The sequence below is a fragment of the Loxodonta africana genome, chromosome 19, assembly GCF_030014295.1.
Source record: "Loxodonta africana isolate mLoxAfr1 chromosome 19, mLoxAfr1.hap2, whole genome shotgun sequence".
Classification (NCBI taxonomy): domain Eukaryota; kingdom Metazoa; phylum Chordata; class Mammalia; order Proboscidea; family Elephantidae; genus Loxodonta; species Loxodonta africana.
In genome coordinates, this window is record NC_087360.1 from 39,186,083 (window position 1) to 39,195,751 (window position 9,669).

The 9,669-nt window shown below is 41.2% G+C and overlaps 1 pseudogene; it reads right to left on the reverse strand.

Moving 5' to 3' along the window:
* Positions 1–5,385: 5,385 nt before the first annotated feature.
* On the reverse strand, positions 5,386–6,039 carry LOC100676896 (ran-specific GTPase-activating protein-like; annotated as a pseudogene).
* Between the last annotated feature and the right edge of the window lie 3,630 nt (positions 6,040–9,669).

Genomic DNA, 9,669 nt, shown 5'->3' on the forward strand with positions numbered 1-9,669 from the left:
ATTAAAAAATTATTTATTTTTCAGGCCCTAATAGTTGCAAAAAAAAAAAAAATTTTTTTTTTTTTTTTAATAGTTGCTGAGTAGGGTATAAATGTGACTTTCTCTGTCTACCCCTCTCTTAGGATGTAGACAGGGGTCTGAGGCCCAAGAGCATGCCCTGGAGAGCGTCTGGCCTTCTCCACATAGGAGGCACTGCTGTGTGGGGTAGGCTTTCCAAGTCCCCATGAACATGGCCCATGGCCAGGGAGCCAGAATTCAAGTCTAGAGACCTGGGTTCTTCACTTCCTGGCTGTGCAATCTTAGGCAAAGTCATTTCACCTTTTTAGGGGTCAGTTTCTTCATCACCAACAGGTATAAGAAGTTCTGCTCCACCTCCCTCTCTGGTGGTGAGGATCAAATGAGATCATCCACGTGGGCAACCATTACACTCTGTACAACCTGACAATGTTCCCAGGCTTCCAAGCAGAGTCCTGCAGACTCCAGCCTCTCCTCACCAACTCTGAAGGGGAATCGGGGACAAGGACCAGCCTATCCCACTGATCTAGGTTAGTGTTGAGATGTCTGCCATCTTTAGAAAGCAGGAGTCCTACCCTCCACTGTGGGTCTCTCTGGTGCTCCCCTCCTTCATGGATTTACTTGACATATAAAAGAAATTATCTATAGTGGATATCAAGAGCATCCTGGATCAGCAGAACCAAGACCATAACTATCAAACACAGCACCAAAAGACTCACAGCAGGAGAGACTTACAGTCTAGAATTATAATTTCACCAGACCATGAGTTCTTTGAAGGCAGAAACAGCAACTTATTTTTCTTTGTATTCTCCAGGACTAGCAAAGTACCTGGCTCATAATATGCACTTACTAAACTATTATGGAAGGAATCCCACCGCATAAAGCCTGAGATATATGAGAAAGGTGAGAAACCTTGGCAGGAACAGAGGATGGAAGGTCATTACCATCCCACCCATAGTGTGTTGGGGGTGACAAAAAGAGAGGAAGGAGGTTTGCAAGCCAATGGTTCATGTGCCCCATTTGGGGTACCTTCCCTCAAGCTGAGCTACTTTACCCTCCTCTCTTCCCAGTCATGATGATAACTTGGGCCCCTTGTGGTTACTTTAATTACCCTAATTTGCTGACACCACCTCCAGGTAATTCTGGGCTCCAGCACATTTCCATCATATCACCAGCAATGCTGCAATCATGGGTTTAACATTCTCCTCCCACTCCCAAAGACCACCTCTAAGGTCACCATCTACCCCCCAGACCTGTCAACACTCTCTTGGACATCTGACCCCAAGCACAGCCATTATAGCCGAGTCTCCTTGGTACAGTGAGGGGTGGGAAGGCTGGAGAGAAGCTGTTAAGTTGTTGTATTATTGTCCAGATCTGTGAGGCTACATATCCAGTTGCCTACAACAGGGAAATTAAATATTCCGAGCAGTGTAGTCTTATCTTGACTGGAAAGAAGACTGTGTTTGCATATAAAGACCTGTGTTCATGATTTTACAAACTCTTGCATATGTTTATATTTTACTCCATGACTTCTAACCATATGGATATATATTTGTGTAATTTTATGGCTTGAATTTGAATTTGAAGATGAGTCTACAAAGTGTGTCCAAGTGTGATATGTAGGAAGAGAAGGAGATGGCAAGAAGGGAGACAAGAGGTAGGAGATACTAAAAGACAAAAAAAAAAAACATTAAAGAGATTGTAAACAATCAGTTTGGGTGAAAGAATGAAGAAATGAATACTTTAACACATTCACTATGAAAGTGTATATTAATATATTCTTTCTGGAGCACAGTCTGCTGAAATATTAAAGGTGCCTTCCCTTCACTGGTAAGTCTGCTTTGCAAATCTACCAAGAGAAACACTTGCAGGTATACATAAAGAGAAATGTGAGAGAATGCTCATTGTAGTTGCAAAAATTAGAAACAATCTAAATGTAAATTAACAGGAGAGTGCTTAAGTATATCATAGTTTGGTACATCAATACTCATAAATACTATGCAGCAGCCAGAACAAGAAAAATCTTTGCACCAAAATGGAAAGATTCCCCCCACAAAAAAAAAAATTGTGGAATTTGTATAGATTGTATCATTATAAGCTACAAAAAAGAAATACCTATATTGTTCCTGTCAGGTGCCCTCAATTCAGTTTTCAGTCATAGTGACCCCATGTAACAGTAGAACTGCCCCACAGAGTTTTCTTTGCTGTAGTCTTTATGGAAGCAGAGCACCAGGTCTTTCTTCCACATAGCCTTTGGGTGGTTTCAAATTGCCAACCTTTCAGTTAGCGGCTGAGTGCTTAACCATATTTACCACCAGGGCTCCTTTTATCTGTATCTATTTTGTAAACATTTTTTTTTTTTTTTTTTAATATAGGGCTTACACACCAAAATGACAAAGTGGTTACCTCTACAGAAGGGGACTGGAATTAAAGGTGGGGAAAGGCTACCAGGGGGATCTTTCGCTTTATGTGTTGATTTGTTCTACAATGGAAATGAATTTCCGTTATACTCATCTAGTTATAGATTTTAATTTTTTAAAGAAAATAGCAATACTATAATACATTTACTCAGTTCCACCGACCTATGACGTAAATGAAAAGCAAAGAAAAGAAAATGTATATCTTGTGTTCTGTGACAAATCTGTTATTTAACTTTATTCTCATCCTCCTTGTCTCATCCTTCTTGTGAGGTGAAGAAAGAAGCCAGGAGTAAGCTAGAAGTGACCTAGATCACGACAACAGCTTGGCCTACCTAGTATACATGGTGGAGGAGGTTTTTTTTTACCTATGTTTTGTTATGGAATGTAGCTACCACTGCAGAGAATCAAGAAGAGTAGCTGAAAGTTTTCTCCAGAGAGTTGGATCCAGAAAAATATTCAATCTAGGCCAACTTTCTTTTATTTTTTTTTCCCCCTTAATTTTGTAGATTGAAAAACTGGGTCCTAAAGGGGTAAAGCTTCATCACACACAAAGTAAAACTTAATTCCTGCCAGGAGAGAAGGGAAAGTCAATCTGCAGACAGCAATGAAGGTGTTTGTTCCTCCACCCCAGGAGAAACTCTGCAAGGCTCTTTAACTTGAGTAGACACACATATTATACTCCTAGCATAATTCAGGAGCTCTGGTGGCACAGTGGTTAAGAGCTCAACTGCTAACCAAAAGGTTGGCAGTTCGAATCCACCAGCCACTCCTTGGAAGCCCTTGGAAGATCAGTTCTACTCTGCCCTATAGGGTCGCTATGAGTCAGAATTGACTCAACGGTGATGGGTTTGGTTTGGGGTAGCAAAATCCAAAATATAACTCTATCTGGGGTGGTGGGAAGTGGGAGAGAGCAGGGAGAGTGGGGAGCCTAGAACCAGAAGGTGAAGACTAAAGTTCTCAAGCTTTACTGACTCTTCACCAAAATCTTGCCCCAGATGACATCTCTACTCACCGGGGGCGGGGGGGGGGGGTGAAAAGGCCAGGCATAGTTTGTAAAGAAGAAATTGTTCCCCATCCCTCTACTTCCAAAGCAGAACCATAAGAGGATGCCTGTAGGAAATGAGATTGAATTTGTTCTTATGGCTACAAAGAGAATCTACATCAAAGAGAATTAGCAAGTGTCTGTGAATGGATAACCTCTGTGTCTGTCTGAACATGTCTTTATTTTACCCTTATTGTCAAATCATGATTTAGCTGGGCATAAAATTCTAGGTCATCAGTCATTTTCCTTTAGCACTTTATTCCATTGTTTTCTGGCTTTTGGTAGCTGTGCAAAAGTCTGCTGTCAGTCTAATTGCCAAGCCATGGTATATTAATCTATCCTTTCACTCTGGTTCCTGAAATTTTTCTCCTTATCGTTGACGTTCAACAATGTGTCTGGGAACAGATTTTATTATCCTGCTTTGGATTTGTGTTTATCGAATCTAAGAATATTTGCCTTTCATTACTTCTGGAAATTCTCACATTTTATCTCTTCAAATGTTGCCTCTCCCCAATCTCTGTAATCCTTCCTTTTGTCTTAGTTTGAGTTCCCCTGAAAGCAGAGCCTTAGAGAAGGATTTAAGTGCATGTGGATTATTTTAAAGGTGATTTTAGAGAACAGAAATGATGAAATGGGGGGTGAGAAACAGAAAAGTCAATAAAGTTTGCACTATTGAGCTGGTTACCACCGTGAATAACTGGGGTGCAATCCTGCAGTGGATTCTTTGAGGAACTTCATATGGCATGTGTTGGGTTGTTTAAATAAAGGACAACTGAATTGAGACAGTTATCTACTTAATCCCAGCCCTCATTGGTTAAAGGTTGTTGTTGGAAGTGTTAAAACCCACCAACTTCTGAGCTCTTTTTATGTGTAAGCTAGGTGGGCTTTTCACAATGTTGGTGAAAACCCAGAGTTAGAAGAACAGAGATCTAATGTGGCATGTGGTGGAGGAAGGATGTTGGCACTGTGTATGGAATTATCCACCACAGCTGCACTAAAGCAAATGGGTCAAGGGGATGTAGCACAGGGAATCACAAATATCATCGGATCTATATTGAAACTTCCTATTTTTCATTTCTGTTAACCTCACTTTTATATTTTCATCTGTTTTTCTCTTGACCTAATTTGTGTCTGTTTTGTTAGGTTCATATTTTCATTTGCTAATTTTCTCTTTATGTAAACTATATAACCCTCATTAGTGGGTAGAGGATTTCTAGCTCCTTTCACTGAGCAAGAAGCCCTGGTGGTGCAGTAGTCAAATGCTCAGCTGCTAACCAAAAGTTTGGCTGTTCGAACCCACCAGCTGCTCCAAGGGAGAAAGCTGTGGCAGTCTGCTTCCATAAAGATTTACAGGTTCGGAAATCCTATGGGACAGTTCTCTGCCCATGAGTTGGAATTTACTTGATGGCAATGGGTTTGGTTTGGTTTTGGTTTTCACTGAGTATGCAGCTTTTCAGAGGGCCCTGATTAAATTCACGGATCTCAGGTCCAGCTACCGTTTCTTATAGGCCTAAAGGCTCATCACTTGTCCCTGAGAGCCTATTAACACCCAAGCTTCTAGGGATGAAGGGATGGGAGGAGTTATTGCCTAATAGGTATTGAGTTTCTGTGTGGGTTGATGAAAAAGTTTTGGAAATAGATAGTGGTTATGGTTGTGCAACACTATGAGTGTAACTAATGTCATTAAATTGTGCCCTTAAAATAGTTAAAATGGCAGATTTTATGTTACACGTATTTTACCATAATAATTTTTTTTTTACAGTTATCAAATGTGGTTTTTATTCTCTATTTTTGATGACTATAAATAAGTGTTTACACTTTAGAAAAGACAACACAATACACTTTCATGATCGGGGAATGAATTTTCTGACACTGTCTTCAATAGGATAAAAACTTAGAAAAAAAAAATCTGGATGCTGGAGTTCAAACTGCTTTGTATAAAGTCCCTTGTAAACAAAACAGAATAAAAATAAATCAAAAGCTTGGGTGTGATGAAGAAAAAGGAAAGGGCAAAGAAAATAATATAAGACTGTTTATTGCTTCTCTTCAGCTTTCTCCTTGGCCTAGTAGCCTCCTCACTCTCCTCCTTCACCAAAAGAGCTTCTAGCTTTTCAGCCATTTTCTCGGCATTTTCGCTTTTGCCCAGTCCTTTCTTCCCTCTCTCTTCAATCTCTTTCCTGCACTCTTCAAACTTTGTTATGAATTTCTGTGCATTTTCAGCATTTAGGAACTGGATGGCAAGCAGCTCTGGCTTTGGGCACTCATCGGGGAAATTGGTGTGGATGTTCCAGACCCACGCCCGGTTGCTGCTCGCTTTACGTGGTGTGATGTAGTGGTTGGCATAGATCTTCAGGGTCTTGTCCCTATGCTTGAGAAGGTGAATTCTCCCCTTCTCCTTAGGCCTCAGAAGCTTCATGTCACTGGTGCCCCACTCCTTCCACTCCGGGAGTTTGTTTTCTGGGGCAAAACAGTATAATTTTGCCTGCATTTTTAAAAGTTCTTCTTCATCTTCCTCCAATATTTTAATTTCTTGTCCAGGAAGGGAAACTATTGGCTCAACCTGGGATTCCCTTCATCAGTAAAATTTGGTAGTTAATGACCCAGTTTCAGTGCCGTTAACATTCTGATGTTCCAGTGTCACATCTTCCTGTAGGGAATGGACCATTTTTCAACAACAGCGAGTGAATTTGCCTGTCCAATAACAAACTAGTCAATGCATTTACCATCTTCATCTTGTCACCTCTATTCAGGAAAGCCATTCCTAAATAGCCCATACATGAATCTTTGGTTGCTGTTCAGTTACTGGCATCAACTCCAGTAAATCTATTAATGGTAATAATTACAGCCAACAAGTAGTGAGACCTTAGAAACTGGCTAAGAGTTGTACTTGTATTACCTCATTTAATCCTCACAGTAAGCTTATGTTGGGATTTTCCCTTTTGCTAAAATTTTATTCAACTCATAGCAAAAACTGGAAGAAAATTTAGCATCATCTAGCTCAAAGTCTCATTTAGAAATGAGAGAAAGTGGCTTGCTGAACGTCACACTGTTCAGTAGCAGACCTGGAACTAGAGCCCTTATCCCCAGAGCTTTTGCCAGAACGATCATGCTATTAAACTGTCTTGCTGCCATCAGAGCAAAGAACCCGGACTCATAGGTTTTACATTTTTTTTATTGTCTTTTCATACAATTAAATAACTTATAAAATGTATACCATATAATAAGTATTTAATATAATAAATATTTTGTTGTTACTTGCCATTGAGTCAACTCTGGTTTTGGTTATACCAGCAACCCTAATCAAGCACTTAACCATTTGCACCACCCAGGGACTCCATTTTAAACAGAGATAATGAAATTAAAAAGACTCCCTCCAATATGACCACCTCCAAGATTTAATAGATGTTAATATTTTGCCAAATTTATTTGAGATCTCTTTTTCAAAGAAAAAAAAAATAGTTACAGATACAACTAAAACCTTTACCACACCCTCCATTCCTACCTTTCTGAGAGGTAACCCCTATGCTGAAGTTATGTTTATCATTTACATGGATATTTTATACTTTTTCTACAAGTATATATATTCATAAATAACATATAGAATTGCATATGTTTAAATTTTTTATATAAGTTAGATTGTATTGTATTAGAATGTACTTGTTAGCATGCAAATATGCAATGTCTGAATATTCCAGTAGATGTCAGAAAAGTTCCAGTCATCAAAGGATAAGGTTTTCTGTTCTCAATGACAAGTTTGAGATTCCTTTGAATGTAGAAATGTTAACCAACATTTGCAGTTTGAAACTGTCCACATGCAAGATACAGGAGCTTTGTTTTTCAAAACTTAAAGCAACATTATGAACAATGATACCTAAAATTATCTCTTTCAATTATTTCCCTGAAGGGAAGGCTCATGAGAGCTGGGCTATGGAGAAAAGCACTGAGCAGAGAGTTGGGAGATTTGTGTTCTAGTCCCGGCTCCTCAACTAACCAGCTATGTAAACTTGTACAAGCCATTTCCCTCTCTGGGCTTCAGTTCCCTCACCTGTAAAATATGGGAAGGGAGTTGGACCAGGTCATGGGTAGCAAATTGGTTACATCTTACAGGCCAACCCTAATCTTTTGATAGTGTCTTGCTGTAGGATGCTCTGAGATGAGAAAGAAAATGTTCCAATAATCGACAAGCAATATATGAGAACAAGAGGGAGATTGATAGCATGCAAGGTGTTTTGTCATCTGTGGAGTAGATAATCTCTAAAGTCTCTCCCAACTCCAAATCCACCTCCTAACCTTTCCTACTTGGCTATGTATCAGCCCCGGAAATGCACAGGCCTAGGGCCAAGACCGTCAGCTGATCTCCATCATATAACCTTGATCATACATAGGCATCATTGTTTTTTGAGGTGAATGTGGCTTATTTTAAGTCCTAGGAAGGCTTATCGTTGTTGTTGGGTGCTGCCAAGTTGGCCCTGACTCATGGTGACCCCATGCACAACAGAACAAAACAATGCCCAGTCTTGCATCATTCCCATGATTGGTTGGAGATGGGACCACTGTGATCCATAGGGCTTTCATTGGCTAATTTTGCAGACTAGACATTTCTTCCTAGTCGGCCTTAGTCTGGAAGCTCTATTAAAACCTGTTCCATGTAATGGCAACAACACTAGCCACGACTGACAGACTGGTGGTGGCTGCACATAAGGTACATTGGCTGGGAATCGAACCCTGGTCTCCTGAATGGGTGGTGAGAATTCTACCACTGAACTACCAAAGACCTCACTCTGGGAAGGCTTAAAAACAAGTTGCTATCAAACTGGTTCCAATTTACAGCAGTCCCGTGTGTGTCAGAGTAGAGCTATACTCTGTAGGGTTTTCAATGGCTGATACTTCAGGAGTAGGTGCCAAGCCTTTCTCCCAGGTTTCTCTGGGTGGGCTCGAACTGCCAAACTTTTGGTTAGCAGCCAAGCATGCTAACCATTTACAGCACCCGGGAAGGCTTAGTAAGGTAAAATCTCATAAGTGGCCAATTCAGGGTCAGAGGCTATAGAACTTGAGAAACATCACCAGGCACTGTTTGCACTGCACTTAGGCCTTGGGTCTTCCTGCTTAAAACAACCATGCAGATTAACCCTGGTCCTCAGATGCTCAGCAAGGGCCCCTGAATGCACACATCCCTTCCTTTCCCACTCACTAAAATTTGTCAATCTGTAAAAAACCTGTTGCTGTCAAGTCAATTCCAACTCATAGTGACCCTATAGGACAGAGTTTGACAACAGATACCTCAAATTTGATGAAACAAGAAAAAGTCCAGAGACGGAAATGCTGGCAACTTGGTATTTTTCCAAAAATTAATCATGGTCAGCGTCTTCATGTTAGACATTCGTTTGTCATAGCAACTGTTTAGCCAGGAGGCAGGGACATGAACAAACAGCCTTGAAACAGTTATTTTGTGCCATGAGCCTCAGGAGATCATGGGGTCTCCCTATAGCATTCTCCAGAGGGTTCAGAGCGTGGCAGAGCCAGTTCTGAGCTAAAGACAGCAAAGCAGGCTCCCTAACAATGCTCCTCCCACTGGCCCTCCCTGACCTGTCCTCTCTCTGGCCTCAGGGCTCTGGGGGAGGCCTGAAGGGGCCGTGGGAGTTTGGCTACCCTTATCTGGCCCTTATCACCACTAACGTTCAGGCTGACACTGAGCCCACTTAGTTCAATGACTAGGAGCCGACCTGAGGGTCACGCCTGTCTCCAGAGAACCAGTGCTATCTCTGTGACCTGCGGAAACCTTGGCATGAGCTCACGTTTTCTGACGACAGAGAGCACCCCTGCCATATCGCTAGCCCACGCCCCTATCCCCAGTGTCTGGCATGAGCCCAGTGAAGGCTCCACCATTACTCACTGAAATAGCAACACTGATAACTGCAGCAGACAGAAATACGTTGATGAATTTCCATTCAGAAAAGTGCCTCCTCCCATCCTCCTCTGTCTTCATGTAGTCTCACTCAGATGGACACTCAGGCACACAGGCAAAGCCTCTCTCAGACACAGCCCCAAAACTTTCACTATCCCGAGCCCCTACTACCACCACCCCCATAAGATATATGTCTATAAACCAGATAATTCATCCAAATAATTCATGCTAAAGAATATTTTCTCCTCATTTTAGGAAAATGCCTTTACAGCAGAAACCTTGGTTTA